This window comes from Tursiops truncatus, chromosome 7, assembly GCF_011762595.2.
Source record: "Tursiops truncatus isolate mTurTru1 chromosome 7, mTurTru1.mat.Y, whole genome shotgun sequence".
In the NCBI taxonomy this organism is placed as follows: Eukaryota; Metazoa; Chordata; class Mammalia; order Artiodactyla; family Delphinidae; genus Tursiops; species Tursiops truncatus.
The window spans coordinates 78,205,916-78,227,457 of NC_047040.1; the positions used below are offsets into that span (position 1 = coordinate 78,205,916).

A 21,542-nucleotide genomic window follows, 5' to 3' on the forward strand; every position below is an offset into this window, starting at 1 on the left:
TTTTGGCAGCCTAAGTGCAGAAGTGGCCAAGAGTTCAAGGCCATTGTGAGTTATTCGCATATTTATTTAAAGCTGTGTGTGTGCAAGGCACTGTGCTCGGCAGCGGGCATATGTGGCGAGAAGCTACCGGATTCCTTTTTCCATGGAACTCACATTCTGGAGACAGATGTTAATTCATCAGCTTCACTACTGCGTGTTCATGGGGGCGTGGTGGTGGGAGGGGTGGGGTTTTAGGCAAAGGGCTCAACTAGATGGAGCCCAGTGGTGGGAGCGGGTGTGATGGGGGTGTCTGAGAAGGGGAGGCTGGCTCTAGAGGAGAGAGGGAAGGAGTCAGAGGTGCAAAGTGAGGGCTGTGAGGAGAGAAATGCTGAGGCCATGCTAGACCGTGTTAAAGGTTTGAGTCTTCGCTGTAAGAGCAACGGGAAACCTCAGAAGGTTTCAGATAGGAGCTGACATGATCTGATTTCTGTTTGGAGGAGATACTAGGTACTTAGTAAGAATTCATGGATGTTTACTGGATGACCGAATGGATCTGTAAAAAAGAAACAAAAACAACAACAACAAAAAACATGTTATCAAATCAAAGAAAAAAACTCCCCCAGGGAGAGAAAAACCTGAATTTCTACCTCAAGGTGGTAACAAAATAGAAAATAACCTTTCATAAATTTTACATTGAAAAAAAGGAAACTGTTTACTCTTTATAGCAAATTAGGAATCACTGGAAAATGGTTTGCCCATGGCCATGTAGTAAGTTGGTGGCTGATTCATTTCTGCCCTGTTCCCTGAGTGAAATCGATCCCTTCCTTCCTCCTTCCTGCTTCTCCTGCTGAAGCTTTGAAGATAAAGGAATCAAATTCCTCTCCAGCTCTCTTCAGAGCTTCTCCAAATGTGAGAGCTCTGATTGTAGCCATCTCCTTGGTTCGGTTTCTGTCTGAAGGATCTCCATGCGGCTCTCTGGAGGATGCAGTTGCCCATCTTCGAGTTCCCAGCCTCTAAAGTAGTGCAGAGTGGTCAGCAATTGAAAGTGTAATGATTAAATTAGCATTGATCATATGAGCTAAATGACGTATAGGCGACGGGGAGGAGACCAGCTGGACTAGTCTCCTCAGCCCCTTTTGGAAGAAGCATGGAAAATAAAGTTGTGTAAAGTTAATGAACATTGTGGCTGCGTGGAGTGTTTTTGCCGAGAGATTGGCATTCTTTTTTAACAGAAATTTCAGAAAGCAAGAGATTTCTGAGTAATACGTCAATCACGGGGAGGGATCTGTCATTTTCTGGCAAGTGAATAGGCCATGGGAATGTTTTTACCTTACCTACACTCACTCTTTTATGAATTATGAAGTATTATTTTTTTCCCGGAGCCATCAAGAGTGGCAGAGAGGAGGAAAAACGAGTCCACAGATTCATTCTTCCTTTGAGTGTCTCTAGGGTTTTTTGTCTCTGCCTTTTTATCCCTCTCTATTTCTCTTTCTCACTGGCCTCTTGCCTCCTTGGTGAGAACCAGTCGTAGCATGTGTTACAGGTTTTTCGCAGGGGTGCTTGCTTGGCAGTGGGCTGTGACAGGCTGGGGCAGCCAGGGAGTGGCTGGTGGAGGCAAGGGAAGTCAGAATTCTAGTTTGGGGAGAGGCCAGGCCGTCGGGAAGGTCAGGTGCGCATGGCGCGCCTATCCCGGGGCACACGGGAAGGATGTGGAGCTCGGAGGGGTGGCTGAAGGGTTGAGGTGTCGTCAGGCCAAGGAGGCCTGGGAGTCCCTGCCAGCTTCAGCATAAGGAGCAGTCAGCCTAGCCAGATGAAGCAGGTAGGCAGCCGGGAGGAGGTTGGCATGAAGGTAAGTAGGGCAGGGGGAGGCAGGATGCTGGTCTCGGATCTGCTGGCTGAGACCAGGCACCCAGGTGGAGATTGAGAGGACCAGGCTGGCAACAGGGGCAGCAGGGACGAGGAATCCCACCGCAGAGGCAAAGGGCACCAAGTCTTCAGGCCAGAGCCCAGAGATGAGAAGAAGCAACTGATGCTTGTGCAGCCTCGAGTTTGTACCACACATCGTTCTGAGCACTTTCTTATATCGAGGCTTTTCATCTTACACGATAATCTTGGGGTAATCCTCATTTTACAAAGGAGGAGATGGAGGTACAGAAAGGCAAAGTAGCTCACTGAGTGTCATCCAGCTGGGAAGGGGCACCACAGGGATATGCAGGCAGCCTGGCTCCAGAGTCCCTGCTCTTCCCTAGCCTGCTCTGAAGAATCCCTGTGACGCCGCTCCTGGGAGTACCATTCACACGAATTGCAGTGCATGGGGGCCCTCGGAGCTGGGCGATGTAGGCGGCCCTGATTCCACACTACTCCCTTTAAAAAAAGACTGATTCTTCACTCTGCCTTATGATGTGCCAGGCACTTTCTGTGTACCTTTTATACATTCACTCATGAAGTCCAGAACTCTTTTTACCTCCATTACAGATGAGGCACGGAGAGACGTAAGGATACACCTGCCTAGGTGGTTACAACAGTCTAAATTCAAACTCGGAGGACTACTAAAAGGGCAGTCAGTTTGTAGAGTTTTGTTTTGTTTTGTTTTCACTCTTTTGTCTGCCCTGCCGGTACCACCTGTCGGAAGCACGTCAGGGGGGAAACAGGGGTTAGAATATTAACGTGCAAAATGCCATATATGTTTCTGGAGGGAAATAAGTGTATCTGTGCTTGCAGAAGAGGGAGAAAATCATCTAGTACACTTAGCCACTTAGAAAAACTTAAAAACAAAGAGCAAAATAATCCCCAAGGTTAAATTGTCAGGCAGAGACCTTGGGCTCGTGTTCTAGTCCATAGAGCCAATGAGAGTCCAAACACTGTTCTTTTGTCTCTTCCCTGACCTCTCAGAGTCCTGCTGCAGAACACATAACCTCACTGGCTTAGAAAGTTAAATTCTGGAGAAATCTGGGGGGGGGGGGAATTAGATAGCAAAATTTCCTTTTGTTTCCAAATCTGTACCAATTGTCTTGATGACAGCTATGTAAAACTCAGAGCTAATCAGCTGATTCTTGGCTTTTCTCTCCCTCTTCCCCTCCCTTTCCAAACAAATGGAAAAGAGAAATGCTTGTCCTTTGTATTCCACCGTCAAATCCATGGGTGTGCTGTACCACAAAGCCCAGCCCAGGTAAGGAAAAGCAACTCCATGTCCCTAAGTTTGAAGCCAACAAAAACTAGCTGAATGTTGCCTTGAGCTGCAGAAGAGAGCTTCCCTGATTTGTTGAGGACCACACCATTCCCTCCACTGAACTGAGCTCAGTTGAGACATTTGTCAAATTGCAAGAATAACCTCTATACGGAGAATCACGTGGAATTTAGAGAACAGAATCACACAAACAATGCCTTTTCATAAGGTCTTTTGACTTTGAACTGTTGATCATGGTGAGAGATGACTTGAAAGGAAACACAGTCAGCAGGGCACCCTCAAAATGGGAAGATGCCTTTGGGGGCTGTGTAGTTTTGGAGGCTACTCAGGGGTGAGAGGTGGACAGGTTATGGGGAAACACTGATGCAAGGTGACCCAGGAGCTTTTCAGACTGATCCTCATTGTAGCTGGAAATAGAAGTAGACCCAGGGGAGGGTTGGTTTCTCTTTCATCCTCTCAATCAATCACTTAACTGGAGAACTCTTCAAACCAAAACCAAGACGGTGCCAATCCCTCACTTGATGTTCGCCTCTTGCTGCAGTGAAATATGACACCCTTGAAATTTGGTCCTCAGAACGTAGACCTGATAGGATATCAAGGCCCTTTCACCAAAAGCTAGGGACTTGAGATGATCTGAAACAGGCCCAGGAAGCTCCCAGGGACCTCTCGCTACTTCTCAGCCAGCTCTCAGTTCAGAGAATCTTGGGACAGGAATGGTCAGTTCCAAGAGCCTCTTGGAGTTCGAGTTCACTTTTGTGGGAACTTCTCAGAGTTCCTTTGGGGAAGTCCAGACTGAGTCTCTCACTGGCTGCCTCTGGAACTCTGGGATCAGCCTGAGCATTGGATTGAGAACTTTAGGTGACCTGTACGTGCAATGCTTATTCTGTGGAGATCCAAACACTAGGGGCAGACTCCCCAATCTATTAATTGATTTTCAGTTGTCAACTTGTGGGTGGGTGACCAAATAGCTTGTGTTTAGACAGTTTTTAGAATGAAAAGAGTGGGAAAAATAGGGGTTTTCCCATCAAGGTGACCCCCCCCTTTCATTTTACCAAATTCCTCCTGGGAATACACCCACTGCTCCTCATTCCTTATCTTGAAAACCCCTTCAAGAAGGAGCAGGGAAGGAACACTTAAGTATAGAAAATTATGGCTTTGAATACATCAGTTTAACCTTTCTGGGTATTAAAATGAGGGCTGGATTAGGGGACCTCTGGGGTTCTCCCACCTCTAACAATTTGCTCAGCATTTTTCTAACCTGGGAAGCAGGCAGAGCCAGGCTGCCCCTGCTTTACGTCTCGTCTGTTCTTAGTCCTTGAGGGGTTTGGGTGTAGGGTTGCTGGGAGTAACCACAAGCTACTTTGCTTGATCCAGTGCTCCCTCCTGACCACCGATCCTGAGTTATCTTCCTTACTGCCTACATTTGTATATCACAAAACGAGCCCCTGCTTTTTAAAGACTTTCCTTAGACCCTTACATTGGCTGTTGGGAAATGCAGGAGAGGAGTTGAGCCATGTACAGTTTTCCCAGTAGGGGGCAGTTTCTCTCATCTTCTTGGTGAATTATGGAAGTGAACGGCTTTTTCCCACCCACCCCCCCAAATTTAGATTCCCATTTAAAGATATTCAGGAAATATCTATACTCTCGGTTGAAACAGTAAAATAAGGAAATGATCTGGAAAATCTAAGGAGAAAAAAGACCCTCTTGCCTTGATATTCTGTTGATTCTGCCTAAAATATCACATGGCTGTAGTTAGAGAGTTAATTAAAATAACAGAGTCTGATACAGGAATTTGAGCTTAGAAATCTTTTGGCCCAGTCCTCTTGCTTGATGGAGGAGAGAGCTGAGGTTAGCCTGGGAAATAACTTGCTCCAGGACACACAGTCGTCAACAGGTCGGGCTGGCACTGGGTCCCTTTCTATGAAATCCTGCCAACTGTACCCATCCTCTTCTGCCATCCTCCTGGTGGCACAGGTGACCTCCTGTATGAACCCTACCATTTTCAGGCTCTGAAGGACAGGTGAGTCCCTTTGGCATCTTTTATATTTGAAAGGATTGATGCTGTTCCCAAAGTGTGCAGCTGTGATTGGAAGACCTTAGTGGGTCAGTGCAGACCTGGGCGAACTGTGCTCGGCTCAGCAGTTGTAGCTCTTGTGTTGTTCTTTGTGACTCAGATTTGTTCCTTTAAGAGTTACGCTTTTCAGAGATACTGGCTTTTCAGAGATACGGGCCTCATTTCCTGGGTCCAGGGCCAGACAGTTACTCCTGTGCTGAGTTCCCATGAACTGCAGCCAGTGCCTTCCAGCTGACGAAGCAGGGTTGTCATTGATAAGCGTTTATGTTGCGCTTTAGATTTGCAAAGTCCTTTCTCTGGGTTATTTCTTACCTCAATTTGGCAGGTGAGGAAACTGAAGCCCACAGAAGTGGTGACTGGTCCAGAGTCATCCGACCAATTAGTGAGGAAGCTGGGCTCAGCCTCTGAGTTTCTGGGTCATTGTTTTACCCCCGTGAGTCATGCAGCTTCTCTAGATTATGTTCGTTGCTCCTCACCAACTTCTTTTTTTTCCAAATTTAGCTGGCTTCTTTTACAGTGAGCTATAAATCTCTTCTGTTTCAAAGCTGCAGTACCTTATTGGTTGACCAGGAAGCTGCAAGTGTCTAGGTATGCTCCAGTGTGGGACCTGTCCTAGGTGAAACCGAGCTGTGGTGTCATGGGAACTGGGAAGGCAGTGGGACTTTTCTGATTGGGTTTTTGGAAAAAGATCAATGCTGCTTTAGGAATATTAAAGGTCTAAGCGCTGGGGAAAAGGGGATTTAAGCTAAAACGTTGGCTGTCGCTTAAAGGCGATTAAAAAAAAATCAAGCTAAAAAGATAATGGACAATTTTGCATCTACATAAAGGCTTTTGAGAGTTTTTGGCTTCATTTTCAAACTTCACTAGTTGGGTCACAGAGGTACCTTCTTGTCAGTGAGGCAGAGAGATTTCTGTGAGAATATCGAAAACTTTCACAGTAGAAATTCTTTTTTTTTTTTTTTTTTTTTGCAGTACGCGGCCCTCTCACTGTTGCGGCCTCTCCCGTTGCGGAGCACAGGCTCCGGACGCTCAGGCTCAGCGGCCATGGCTCACGGGCCCAGCCGCTCCGCGGCATGTGGGATCCTCCCGAACCGGGGCACGAACCCGTGTCCCTGTATCGGCAGGCGGACTCCCAACCACTGCGCCACCAGGGAAGCCCCACAGTAGAAATTGTTTTACAGTAGAAATTCCCACAAGAAATCTTACCATCTGTTTATTGTTTTTCTTTTATCTTGGTTTTTAAAAAAAATTTAAATGACTTATTGCCTGTTTGACTTCAGTTGCATTTGTTAAGTACAGGTGTTGGATAGAGATGAGTATCTGTTCACCTGTCTTTACACAATATTCTCTGAAAAAAAATTTCTCTTGCTCCCCATCCCCCTCCAATTGTGCGTTTCATTAAGAAGATGAGCAGTTGTGTTTAGAGTATTCAATCGCCCGCCTTTCCCAACATACCAAGCAGCCTTTTAGATGTTGATAAGTGTTTGCTGCAGAACTATATGATCCAGACGAAACAGGAAGCAGCTGTCTGCTTGGTAGGGTGCTCCGAGTGGCCCTCCACTCACCGAGGGAACACTCTTCAGCTGACTGAAGCAGGGGAGCTGAGCCAATCAGAGACTGCTTTCCTAGCTCAGTCACCAGTCTGTGGTTGAGGAAGGGTTCTGCTTTTTTATGCTCTGTTTGGGAAGGCAGATAAAATGCCAGCTCTGGACCGCCTCTGGGGATAATCTCACCCTGTGCGATGTGAATGAATAGCATCTTGCCTGGTAAATTCACAGCAATTGATAAGGCAGGCGCAATTCTTCCAAACAGGCCTTTTCTGTCTTTACCTCTAGCTGTGGCTTCTGTAGCAGTTTTGTTTTCGCCTTGATAGAGGTGCTCTGGATTATCAGACCTCCATGTATGACAATTTGTACCTGCATGGAATTGAAGACTCGGAGGCTGTAAGTATTTTCACAGATAGCTGATTTCCTCTCCCCTTCTCTTCTTCCTCCCATTAACAACCCCCCACCACCACCTTATTTCTTAGGCAACGCAGGGAACATGGAGCTGAAAGCCAACATCATTCGGGTGCTTGCTGGCTGCTGTGTAAATGTTCTCTGTATAGTTTAGAGTTAACTGAAATAATTCTTTATTATATAATGTCTTGTCAAGCAAAAAACAAATTAATTAGGGTGATAGCTGAGGGATCTAAGGGTGTAATCTGCCTGGATATATACAATACTTGGTCCGCGTTTGATCTGACAAGGGATAACTGCTCCTTGCAGACCGGCTTAAACTATGCAGAAAGTGCCTATGTTTTCCAATAGCAGGGTTCACAGAAAAGGCTCATTCATTATATAATACACATTGTATTGAGCTAGGGTGAAGGAAGTTCCTCAGCTATAGCTGTGTGATGTGCTTTCTGGCCAAACAAGCAGTGCAGATCTCCTGCTTCTTTGTTAAGGAAATCAGATGCAAAGGTTGTGGTCATATAACACCCCAGTGCAGAGGCAGGAAGTATGTCCCTGTACTCTACCCTGGAAGCCCGGAGTAGGCTCACTTGTGTTTTGGCTTAGAAAACTGGACTCCCTTCCCTCCACAGGTCAGGCTCATATAATGTATTAAAATCAGGATGAAGGTGGTTTTGAGAAATCCCTAAAATCATACCATCTGAATGCTAGCTTTTGAATCCAGGGTAAAGCTGATGACTGAATCTTTCTTTTACTATTGCTAGTGGTGGTTCTTGATGTTTTTCATCAATTATATAGACACCTTGCAAGGTAAAATGATTCGGGATGGGAATGGGACCTGCTGTGCGGAGCCTGAATTTTCGATGAGTGCAATGCCATACATGTTGCTACATTTGAAACAGGAATGTGTTATATAAGATTCTCTGGCTAAACCACCAAACAAACAGATTATAACAGAAAAAAAAACCCCTATGCTATACGTCAGTGCAGACGTATGTATCAAATGATGTGCTAGCCCTGAAAGATAGAAAGCCTCTGTTCTGATGAGGCATCCCATTTTCCTGCCTGTCTGCGTGTGAGCTCTCACTCCAACTCTGTTTCTGCAAAGTCTCTCTGGTGTTGCCCAGCGTGCTCGTAAATTACCAACCTGTCAGTTTACTGCAAGGGACTGTAGTCGGAAACGGCGGTGGCTGAGATAGAGAAGGTCCACGTTGGCAAGTGGGATGGGAGGATGCAAACGGCAAGTACAGGAGTTGAGTGAACTGCTTCCCCGGCTTGGTTCTTCGGGAGGTCTGATTATTTCTCCTACCCCTTCTCTCCACACTCAGTTATGAAACATGTGATGCCTCATTGAATTGCAACTTTTCGACCCTTGGTTTTAAACTTAAGTGGATTGGACTTATTGCAGAATAACCCGGTGATGTGTGACACCGGCTGCTCTGACCAGAGTTGGCTAGGAATGAATGTATCCAGCACCTTGTTCTCCAGAACTGTGTACATTTCAGATGCGGTGGTTCAGAGGGGAGCCATATAAGTATAAAAACATGTTTTTTCCCCTCCTGGTCCAGCCTCCCAGGACGGCCAAGCTTTTGGGTGGGGTGGCAAGTACCGAGTGCAGTGATTTGAGTCCGTGGCAGTAGTTGATGGCGGGTAGTGCTAGGTACTGCAGTGCTCTGCTCCCAGTGACTCAGTGGCGGCCAGCAGGCTGAGATCCTCAAGGCTGTGCACGTCTGCAGAGGCAAGGCAGGTGGGAAACTTGAGGAAGGAAGAAAGGCACCTGGCCCATCCTTAGTTGAAAGAGAGTAGGGGAGGCTTTCTCATGGGTGGGATCGGAAGGGTGTCCCATAAATCAGAGGGGAAGGCAGAGGTGTTCGGAGGGGTGAACTGTCTCTGAATGCTCATTTGAGTTTATTTGTTTTTATAAGGAAGAATAATGTGATGTGTTACCCAAGATGGTGTGAACAAAGCTTCAAGCCAATGGAGAAGACTAGGCCTAAATAGCTGACCCGGTGAAGTGAAAAATAAAGCCACACCTGGAGAGCCACATCCTCCGCAGTCTTTCTCAATGCCAATGCATATATGGCTGTAAGTGTGGGGTTTGCCCAGATCGAAGCTAAGCTCTCGGAACAGGTCTGGTGGATAGGTGTGGAGAGGCTTTTCTCAGACGCCCAGCTGCAGTCCGAGAATACACAGTCACTAAAAGCTGAGTACAGCGCTTCCTTTGGGGGGCTGGGGAAGCCACCCACATGTGTCCCACCGCTCTGTGCTGTTGAAAATGTCTTCGTGGGGTGTGCGGGGTTTTACCTGTCATAAGTGATTCTATTCAGTGTGTTCACACAGTCAGCCTGTAATAAGATCATCTCGCCTGGGGACAGATATTTTATTCTGAATAAGAACAAAGTGTTATTGTACACTGTTAGCACTGCACCTCCCCGTAGTATGAGAGAGATTTTGGTACTGTGATGCGAGGCCTTTTTATAAGAATCTGGTCCAGAGGTAGACAGTCTACTCCGGGTACCCTAGATTTTTGCTCGTAACCTCTGTGTTTCACGTGCTGTGTATATACAGGGAGAGGGGAACAGGAGCCATGCTGCGATACACTCAAGTCCGGGCATTTTAGACTCAAGTCCTTTGGAGCCTTTTTGGACAAGTCCGTTAACTTCTGCTCTGGTTTCTAGGAGGGTAGTTAAGTGTCAGCATCATTTAGATTTGCAAGGAAGTACAAAAGACCTTTTGGTGTCCCATAGCAAGGCCCCGCACAGGAGTGGGAGGTTTCACACAGAATGTCACATCACTCCTTTTGTTGCCTTGACGTGGATAATGGAGTGTGTGCTCCTAAGTGGGTCCACACCCAGCCCAGGTCAGTTACTTCCATCATGCACAGACTGTGACTATGTTGTCTTCTGTGGGAGGGTTGCCCCATTCCACCTTCCCGGCCCTCACTGGGTCTTCAGGCAGCTCTTGATGGCCAAGATACTTTTCACTGGCTGAGCCCCCAATGTACACTATCTGTTTTTTATCTGATGCACAATTGATTTTGATAGATCTGCTCCTTGGTATACACATCTTATAAATGGATTCATTGCATATTTTGACGTTTGTGAAATCACTATAAGAACAGATTTTTTTCACTCGTTAGGGGTATTACACAAACAGTATGAGGGATGTTCTTATAGGGATAAATGGAAGAAGCACATAAGTAGAAAAAGTTACCTAAAATCCACCCAGAGATGATTGCTGTTAACATATTACTGTGTATCCTTTCAGACTGTCGTTGTACATGTATGTATGTCATTCTAAACCTGCTACTGTGTATTGCATTCTGTGAAGTCCTGTTCTCACTTGATAAGATATTGAGCACATGAGGACTAGACTGGCCTGTGCAGGAGACACTTTGCAAAATTTAAAGTTCCTACGTGGACCTTCTGGAATTTTGAGCATTTTAAATGAAATACAGATTTTTAAGAGTATTTTGTAAAGGGAAGCCAGGCTTAACTGCACATTAAATTAATAGCTGATTTTTCTGACACAATTTGTTCCTTTTCCAAATGCTTAAATCTGAATGTAGAGGTAGGGACCTGACCTTTTTCAATAAAAAAGATGATCAGATCATAATCCAAGGCATTTACTAGGGAGGGAAATATATTCTTTTAAGTGTTTTCAAACACAGAAAGGAGCCATAGTATATTTATTAACACTATTAGAACTCTTAAAGTGAAGGTAAATTTTACAAAATCTAATGTGTACGTATATATTAAAGCACGTATGTAAATTTACATCTACGTACATATTATAAGGCTAACTATATGTTAATTATTTAAACTATTCATTTTCTATAAGCTGTGTAACTATGTGTGTTTGCCTAAATGTCTGTGTACCCATAGGTGTACACACACTGTACCCCCTCGTACATTCATGGACATTCACGTATAGATATGATCCATGCTTTGCTAATTGATGGTTAATGCTAAGTGGGAGATTTCTGCCATAGAACTTTTGGAGAAGGAAAACTAACTGCTTTTGACATAAAGATACCCAAGAGGGTTGAAAAGCAACACATCCCCGAGAGAATAAATGATTGCTACTTTCAAAGATTATAATAGAGTTATTAAATATGAAGATATGTCCTTGTGCTTGTTAGGAAGGGGGATAAATTTCAAACAGAAGGCTTTGTGTGTTTAGAGACCTTTGGAAAAACACTCTAGGGATATTAAGGCTTAGATTTCTTTTGGAAATGTTTAGACCACAGGTCTTTATGGTTTGGTATATCAGAAGATCCCTTCTGGGGTTAAAAAGTCTTTCTGGCCTATTTCTAGAGAGTCAGGCCGGTTCTATGAAAGAATCCATCACTGGCCAGAGAGGAAAACCAAATGCTGCTTATGTGTAATAAATTTGACTAAGAAAATCAACTTGTTTTACTCAGTTGAGCAATTTTGGTGTTTGTCCCGAGTCTGTTAAGTAAGTGGTGAACAGAACCTTCTCTTCAATCAATCAGTTCTTAGCAATATATATTGAAATGATTTCTAGATATAATTGTCGTGGAGCTAAAGAGAGAAATTCCTTAAATCTGGTCAGAACCCATGAATTTGCCTCTCCAAGGTCATCAGTCTTGCCTCTTTCTTGGTACTCTGCATTTTCGAGCGACAGAGGGAAGCATTAGGATCGACCCCCAACTTTCCTCAGGGGCTTCTGTATCTCCTTTCCTGCTGGTGTTCTGCTTCCTATTCGATTATGATGAGTCCATCAGGACTTTAGAATGTGGTCTTCTGACTCTATGTGTACACAGTGAACATTGCATTATTCTGTGGTGTAAGATGTTCTGTAGGAAGGTCTGCAATAATGATGAAAAAAACATGCTTTTAGGGTGAAGGTGAGGAGGCATCCCATTGCCTTAGCCCTTCCCTTTCCATCAGAGTTCAGCTTGGATCTTCTTTCTGTGTGGACAGTTCTCATCATTCAGTTCACCATCTGCCTTAAACATCCCTTACCTAGGTAAACTAAGCCACCCAAGGAGGACAGGAGACATAACTGAATGCGTTAAGTTGTATTCTTTTTCTTCCCTCTCCCACTGGTCCTTTACAATAATCATCAAGTCATGAGCTCAGATTTCCATGAAGCTAAGTTAAAAATTGCACCAAGAAAGCTGCATAGATAGAGACTCTGTATGCTGATCTAAATCAGGCTGACTTAGGTGCCTGTAATGTGTTTGCATCGGGCTGCGCAGACAGTAAACGCAGCAACAACTGTTACACTGCTAACCAAGGTGAGGCCCCGTGGAGCAGGTGCCTGGGATCTTACTTATGGAGGATGGAGCACTAGTAGTGTGTAAACTCAGGAGAGTTCACATAAAATAATGGGAAGCCGATTGGGAGCTGTAGATTTTTATACCTTGGACTTTGAACTTTTTAGGACTTGGAAGAGTCTATGATAAAACTGTGCAGCCCAGACAAAAGGAAGGTGACCCAGATAGCTCACATGGCAGTTTTAAAGATCTAAATAGAACAATCCTTGTTCTCACTATACATTTATGTATTCTTTTATAGCATAAATATGTGGTTTGAGCAATAAATACTTTTCTCGCTCTTAAATGGTGCCACAGTATCAGTACTTCCTATATCCTATTTTTTCCTTTTGCATCTGTTCTCAGAAATATTGAAAAGTCTCACATTTAAAACAGGATGTTTGAATTTGCTTTCATTCCTTTTTCATTCAAGGGAATTGATCTAAGATAGTACATCTTAACATGAATATTGGCAGCTGCCAGTTATTCAGGAGCTTGATTGTGTAGTTTGTGAATAGCTTAGTCCTCTTATTTTGCCTTTTTTGTTCCTATTATTCTGTAATCCCTCTCTTCTTCTTAGCTCTAGCACCATATAGGAAAAAGAATCTGACTTCCAGTGTTATTATTCTATTAGCAGATTTGTTGAAAAGTTCAGTGAGTGATAAGATTTTAATTAAAAGTATCTCTCAATCATTTTTAACCTCCATAAAACTTAAAAAAATTATCTTCTACTGAACATGGCTATGAGCTGGGAAAATGTCATTTACTTCTTGTGTTTTGTATTATGAAACATGTGTATGTGGTGTACTAGTGTTGTGATTAAAAACAGAAACTCAGGGCTTCCCTGGTGGCGCAGTGGTTGAGAGTCCGCCTGCTGATGCAGGGGACGCGGGTTCGTGCCCCGGTCCGGGAAGATCCCACATGCCGCGGAGCGGCTGGGCCCGTGAGCCATGGCCGCTGAGCCTGTGCGTCCGGAGACTGTGCTCCGCAACGGGAGAGGCCACAACAGTGAGAGGCCTGCATACCGCAAAAAACACAAAAAAAACCCCCAAAAAACCAGAGACTCAGTCAAGATTGTCAGGGATTAAGTCCTGGCTCTCCACTTCCTAGCTTGTGGCCCTGGGTACATGTCTTAAATTTTCTGGGCCTCAGTTTCCATATCCCTGAAGTGTCAATGATAATGGAACCTGCATCTGGGGTGGTTTTGAAAATTAAATTAGTTAATATTTGTAAAGCTCTTAAAACATATACTGTAGGGCTTCCCTGGTGGCGCAGTGGTTGAGAGTCCGCCTGCCGATGCAGGGGACACGGGTTTGTGCCCCGGTCCAGGAAGATCCCACATGCCACGGAGCGGCTGGGCCCGTGAGCCATGGCCGCTGAGCCTGCGCGTCCAGAGCCTGTGCTCCGCAATGGGAGAGGCCACAGCAGTGAGAGGCCCGCGTACCAAAAAAAAAAAAAAAAAAAAAACCACATATACTGTAAGTGTTTTCTGCTATTATTATTATATATATAATGAATATACTTATGCTTTTGGGAACTAAACATACTCCTTCCTTGGCAGGTTTTAATATTCCCACCAAATCCTGTGGTTTATTTTCAGAATACTTGCATGGCTTTTGACAGTGATTTCCAAAAATATTATAGTAGTTGACAGGTAAAAATATGCACTAATCTCCTAAGGCCTTATGATTGGCTGATTGGTTTGTTCTGTTTTCAGAAGAGGGGGTGGTAGTGCGTAATTGCTGGGAGTTGGAGGTTTTGGTCTTTGCCACTTACTAGCAGTGGCCTTGAGCAAGTCATGTAATCCCTCTAATCCTTAATATTTCCTCCTATAAAACAAAGAGGTTTGGGCTTCCCTGGTGGCACAGTGGTTGGGAGTCCGCCTGCCGATACAGGGGACACGGGTTCGTGCCCTGGTCCGGGAAGATCCCACGTGTCATGGAGTGGCTGGGCCCGTGAGCCGTGGCCGCTGGGCCTGCGCGGCCACAAAGAGGTTTGACTAGGTAATTTCTAAGGTTTCTTCAAATCCAAAATTTTGTTCTGTTTGCTGATAAGCAATTTCTTCAGTTGGGGTACAAATGCCGCTATATGCCATTTGATTTTTGAAATGACCAATTACCATGGTGTTTTATGTATGCTGACAAAGGGGTCAGGATTTGGACCTTGAGTCTTTTTCAGAATCTTTGAAGGAAGAAGGTGTGTGTGACACACATCTTTGAAAGGACTAGATGTTTGAAAAGGAAGATTTTTTTTTTATCTTAGATTTTTAACTCTTAAAGGCAAAAAAGGATGCTTTTCCTATTGTTCATTTGCTTACCAATACCCACAGTGCACTTCTAGACCACAGCGATTTGAGGTGGAAATATTTGAGTCTCATCTCTAAGAAAAAAAAAAATCAAAGGCAAAAGCTTTCTGAGAAGTAAGCTTCTCCTAATTCTTATTGACGATTGAGGAGAGGTATTTCTTCTTTAGATGATCTCTGTCTTTCCTTCTTAGTTGTACACTAGGAAAGTATTGACAAAAAAAGTTTAAATAATTGTTTCATGATGGCTGTGATGTTTAATCATCAAGAATGTTTATTGTTTGGTGTTTTCTTGCTTTACAAACTTTTCTTCAGCTCAGCATTATTATCCTTTGGGGTGTACTGAAAACAATAATCAGTCAATAGGAAAACCCCAGGAATAGAATAAATTCTAGGAGATATTCATTATTTTTTATAAAGTCATTCATTACTTTTAAAAGGAGTGATGTGCCTGATCTGTTTGATTTTCCTGTATGATAAAGTGAAAGGCCACCAGGATGAAAAAGTAAAGAATGTTTACTTCAGCCACAAATCAGATATTCTCTTAGTGTTTGAATGAAGTAAGAGTTGGAGGCAAATATTTATCAACAAGCTAGAAAAACGTGATGACCATCATGCTAAAATAGTTAGTGAGTAAACAAATTAGTTCCCCAGTTTATTTCCAAAGAGTCATTATTGATAGCTTAATATTTAATTTCGAATGACGTTCCAGAGATTAATGTCTTGGGGTTTATTTGATTCAATGGCTCTACTGATCCAAGAGGTAGAATTAAGAATTTATTATTAGACTTTCAAATAATCTCACATTTGATCATGTTGTTGTTGCTTAGAATATAGGGATGGAGTTACATATTTCTATTATGTAGGTGAAATTGGTAAGGTAGGGAAGCTTAGAACATTTCCTAGTTATCACGATGCACAGGGCCTGCTGTGAAGTGCGAAGATGCTGCAGAATAGAGTAAGAATTAAAACCGGGCTTCCCTGGTGGCGCAGTGGTTGGGGGTCCGCCTGCCGATGCAGGGGGCACGGGTTCGTGCCCCGGTCTGGGAAGATCCCACATGCCGCCGAGCGGCTGTGCCCGTGAGCCATGGCCGCTGGGCCTGCGCGTCCGGAGCCTGTGCTCCGCAGCGGGAGAGGCCACAATGGTGAGAGGCCCGCATACCGCAAAAAAAAAAAAAAAAAAAAAAAAAAAAGAATTAAAACCACACAGGTCCGAAAATGCTATGTTGATACTTGATTTTACAAAGAAAAGATCCTTGATAGTCACATTTAATTATTAGCTAACTAAAAACCAAATATTTGGTACATAAGATATGATGTGTCTTTCTAGAGTCCCAATGTTAGTTTTCTTCTATATTGTAACAATTTCTGAGGTCATACAGTGTATTTTATTGACCCTGAGGCATCTACCCCCTCACACACACATTTTGATACATCTAAAACTGGGCTACATCTTAAAATTAATGGTATCTCATAGTTTTATTGGTAGCTTTTTCCCCTAGTGATACATAATCTGAGGTTGAGTCTTAAAATCATTGTTATCTTAAATTCAGTGAAATGAGATATTTAGGAAAAAACATTTAAGCAGTAAAAAACCATATAGTGTGAAAAATTTGTCTTCCTTGACTATCTCCCAACCTAGTCCCTTCCTCAAAGGTAGCTGTTCTTAGCAATTCAGTGGGTATCCATGCAGACCTTTTTTCTATACATTGATAGACATGGATATTTAGAAAAACATACTTACAAGCACATATATGCTATTTGTAATTTTAAAAAATATAAATGAGATCATCATAAATATTATTCTGTGACTTGGCTTTCTTTACCTAAAAATGTACCATGGGTGTTTTTCCCTAACAATTTATTCTTTTTAATAACTGAATGACATAATGACTGTGTAGGGTGGATTTACCATAATGAATTTAGCCCATTGATAGATTTAGAATATTCCCCATTTTCAATCCTGCAGATAAATGTTATGGTTAATATTCTTACATATGAATCTTTGCATATACATAGAGCATTTCCCCAAAATAGTTTCCTAGAAGTGAAATTGCTGGGTTAGTACATTTTAAGATTTATAGATATTGGTGAGTATTGTAAAACATTTTTATATTAAAATAAATATAAACATTCTTTTTTCATTGAGAATAAACCAAATTAGCTCAAATTTTTATTGTGAAATATAAGACTTCAAAGAACTTTCTCAATCAAGGGAAGCAGCATTAGGCTGAGGCTTCCAGGTTCCATAAGAAGAATTTATTTACTCTCTGTTGTAATGTTATTTTAAAAAACAAAGATTTGAGAAGTTGCATCCACGCCCCCCGCCCCCACACTTCATTTCATAAATGAAAAAACTGAGGTTCAAAAGCGGTGAGGCAACTTGTGCAGAATGACCCAGACAATTTGTGGTGGAACTGGCCCTAGAACCTCCTCACATCTCTTTCTAGAGCAGTGTTCCTTTTACAGTGCTGAATACCAGGGTTAATAATATAAAAAATTGGAATAAACCACTGAAGGGTGATATACGCAAATTATTTTGTATGGTGCTTGCTTGACAGCTAACAAAGCAGTTGGGAGTTGGGAGAATATCCAAGATAGAGACTAGATTGCTCTCTGACGCAAATGGTGAGACCTTTATCTAACTTGGAATCCAGATTAAAGTTGCAATTTCTTTCAAGCTTTTTTGTTTGCTATTGTTTTCTGATACGATTTGAAATCCCCAGTCCTTGACGGATTAAAATGATAGTGCATCCATAAAACTTAAACGAACATTAAAAACTCAGTGTTAGAGAATGTCAGAAAGAGGTTTTGTGTTTTAGGAAAATGTTGGCGTCTTCATTATTTGTACGCAGGTCTTGATGACATTTGCATGTCGATGCTACATTTGGCCCTAGCCAAGAGTGACCAAAGTTCCATTTTTATTCTTTCGTATTTTCAGTTCATCTCCATGAGCTTCCAATCCAGGAAAACATTTGCATGATTCAGTAGTGATATTTTTAAAAGGTAAAAATGGATAGCAATATTTGTCAAAGGTAAAAGGAAACGACACGTTCTGAGTAGGGGGGGCGAGAGGTCCTTGTATCAATCAGAATCTCTACAAAAAACAGATAGCATCCTCAAATTAGGACAATTTGAGAGGGTTTAATAAGTTGAAAAGGTGTTGGTAGGGTGTAAGGGAAGCACGAGGTCTAAGCACACTTAGGCTTAATAGGACCAGAAAAAGGCGTGGTTATGGAAACCTAGGAGGACTGAGTCCTGTCAAGAAGGCTACCTCGAGAAGGATGCAGCTTTGCCTGTGGAGGGTTGCAGCCAGCCTGAGGGCATCCCACGGGGAGGAAGCTAGGGGATTAATACCCTAAACCCATTCTCTCCCCTCACTCTGGACTCTGTTGGGGCTCCCACTGACTAAACCCAACCAGAAGCCAAAGAGTAGGGCTTATAGGTCAGCCATGCAGTGTAAGAGTAGAGTGGGGAAGAGTGGAGGCTGATCTGGAGAGGACGCTGCTTTCATGCACATTGTTATTGGGCCTTCTCTGAGTATATTCTTGTCAACAGATGAAAGCATGTACTCGGAAGACATTCCTAAAACATACCTCTGAAGATGCCGGTGAAGCTCGAGGTGCTGCTGTTGGTCATTTTCTTATTTTTTTCTTTTCTTTTGAAAATAAATTTATTTACTTATCTATCTGTCTATCTATCTATCTATTTATTTATTTATGGCTGTGTTGAATCTTTGTTGATGTGCGTGGGCTTTCTCTAGTTACAGCAAGCGGGGGCTACTCTTGATTGTGGTGCACGGGCTTCTCATTGCGGTGGCTTCTCTTGTTGCGGAGCTTGGACTCTAGGTGTGCGGGCTTCAGTAGCTGTGGCGCACGGGCATAGTTGCTCCAGGGCATGTGGGACATTGGCAGGCGGATTCTTAACCATTGTGCCACCAGGGAAGTCCCTTTTGGTCATTTTCTATTGGAGATGTGTGTTGCCCTTCATATGTGAAAATAGTTCTACTGAAAATGGTGACCTGGATTTTTTTTTTTTTAAATGTATTTATTTATTTATTTATGGCTGTGTTGGGTCTTCGTTTCTGTGCATGGGCTTTCTCTAGTTGTGGCAAGCGGGGACCAGTCTTCATCGGGGTGCGCAGGCCTCTCACTATTGCGACCTCTGTTGTTGCGGAGCACAGGCTCCAGACGCGCAGGCTCAGTAATTGTGGCTCACGGGCCCAGTTGCTCCGCGGCATGTGGGATCTTCCCAGACCAGGGCTTGAACCCGTGTCCCCTGCATTGGCAGGAAGATTCTCAACCACTGCGCCACCAGGGAAGCCGGTGACCTGGATTTTAATAGTGTTTTGTCTAAATTAAGATTTGGATTACTTCAACAAGGTCTAGCAATGGGAGAAAATAAAAGATTTAAATACTAGTTTTGTGGAGAAAGCTTGAGAAGTTAAGCTGTGCGGGCTCCCACCACAATACATTAAGATCTCTGCAGATAATGAGCAGATATAGAAAAGTGTGGATGAGACCAACTTGTGGCTCAGCTCCGCTCCACTGTCATGGCTGAACCAGAATTAATTCTTAGGATCCCTCCGAACGTCATCACATTGTGATTCCCAGCACAGAAAACAGTGGGAGGTTTGGTGGGAGTAAGGATTAGCGCTGGGAGATTTTACCGTTCTGATGACAGCCTCCTTATTAAAAGACATATTGACTTAGTGGAGCGGGGGTGGGAAGGCTAAGAGGAGTATTCCCTTTACAGTGTTAAAGCGGAAATTGTTTTGCAAGGTTATACGAAGCCCACGGAAAATACTAGCTTGGAGACCAGACTTTGCCATTTTGGGTAAAGCTAAACAGACCTCGTGTGTCTGTATTAAAAAGTCCACTTGAGGGCTTCCCTGGTGGCACAGTGGTTGAGAGTCCGCCTGCCGATGCAGGGGACACGGGTTCGTGCCCCGGTCTGGGAAGATCCCACTTGCCGTGGAGCGGCTGGGCCCGTGAGCCATGGCCGCTGAGCCTGCGCGTTCGGAAGCCTGTGCTCCGCAACGAGAGAGGCTGCAACAGTGAGAGGCCCGCGTACCGCAAAAAAAAAAAAAGTCCACTTGACTGCTTGCCAGTTATGCAGTGTAAAATTTGTGAAAATCCATTGAGTTGCACATGTATATGGCATGTTTCTGTATGTGCCTTATACTTCAGTTAGAAGTTTTGTAAGTCTCTTTTGGGGAAGCAAGTGAAACTAGTGGGATTCTGGAAGCTGGGATAGGGATTAAGGTTAGGATGGGCGTAATGAAGGCCCTTGCTTCCCATTGTTAGAGCCTGAGAAATGTAGAGGGAGGAGATTCTTACACTGACTATGTGCCGGAGGTCCTGAGTTCAGAAGAGCTCTAATCCATGACTGGTGGACCAGTTGGCCAAGGATGGGACACATGATGCATCACTGGGAGATGGGAAGACCATGCCCTTCCAGTGTCTGGAGCAGAACGTTCTCTTGTTGCTCCTCTTGGCCTTTTGCTTCACCACCCTCCCTGGGACAGATTACTCACTATACTGGTGGTTACCTGCCATGTACGGAAGATGCCTCACCCCTCTAAAAATGATGATTCCTAAGGTAAAGAGGACTCAGAGTAGATTTTCTCTCTGCCTCTAGCAGTGTCTGCAGGGTCAGAACCAGGCTGTTTTCAGTGGTGAGAGCTGGTCCTTATGCTTACAGAACAGTGCCAGGGCATCAGCAGAGAGCCAGTTCAGACAACAAAGAATAAAATGATGATTGCCATGCGTCTCAGTTGAGGTTTATTTGAATAACGTTCTAAGATTCAGATGTTTACTCTTGGAAGAGTGTGTGCTTGGTACATGGGTGTACTCAACAGAGAGGTGCTGATTAAGTCTTTAAATACTGAAGCTAAGCTGGCAAACATATTACGTGAACACTGTTTTCATTTTGAAAACTTATCTACTTATAAAATAATATACATTATTTTTAGACATTAGTTTCTCATTATTTTTATAGCTCTGATTCTTTAATTATTGCTACTACAGAGTGTTGTAGTGTTGTAAGCAGGGTGAGGTAGATCTTATAATTATTATAGATGCTTTCATCAGCTGTGGTATCTTGAATGGTGCGCACGTGCGTGCGTGTGTGTGTGTGTGTGTGTGTGTGTTTTAAACCCCTTGGATCAAAGTTACAATATAAAGAACTATGCAAACTATGCAAGATACTATAACTATCAGGGTTTTCTTAGGACTGAGTAATATGTTGATAAGTGTGATATTGTTTTGCCCTGGTTTTGAAATATACACTGTATAAAGGCAGCTTTGAAAAAAGTTCTTCATGCCACATTCCAAACTTAGTGGGGGTGAACTTCCCAAAATATTTTTTAAGAGAAAGGAAAAGAGAGAAGAATACAAAAAAGACAGAAAAATAATAAGGAAATGCATAGCTTAGTTTCTATGAATGTTTTGATTCATATCCCTTTTAAGTAAAATATGTTCTGACTGTAAGATGTGCAACTAGTTAGATTTTTTGCTTGAGTGTTGCATTTACATAGAGTAGCTGGCTTTCAAAATGCCAGCCAGCAGCCAACTCAAATACTGAAGATTTGTCTAACTTAGTGACTAGTTTAGTAGGAAGATATCTTGAGGACGTTGCAGGGGAGGCACATATCAGATACCTAGTTCTGGAAACTCAGCCAGAATTTTGTCAGCAGTGATCTGATTCTTAGGGTATTTGATTTTCATCTCCTAATTTAGGACTTGCAAAGATTCTGTGAGCATAAA

General features: G+C 43.4%; 1 protein-coding gene and 1 long non-coding RNA gene across 3 annotated transcripts in view; both read left to right on the plus strand.

Annotated features, from left to right (window-relative positions):
- CACNB4 (calcium voltage-gated channel auxiliary subunit beta 4) overlaps positions 1 to 21,542 on the plus strand; it is a 266,634-nt gene that overhangs the window by 112,505 nt on the left and 132,587 nt on the right. The gene's annotated exons all lie outside the window — the stretch shown is intronic.
- On the plus strand, positions 1,656 to 20,682 carry LOC141279195 (uncharacterized). Its single transcript, XR_012333119.1, has 3 exons — positions 1,656 to 7,183; positions 9,118 to 9,277; positions 18,334 to 20,682. It is a non-coding gene; the product is annotated as an uncharacterized lncRNA (long non-coding RNA).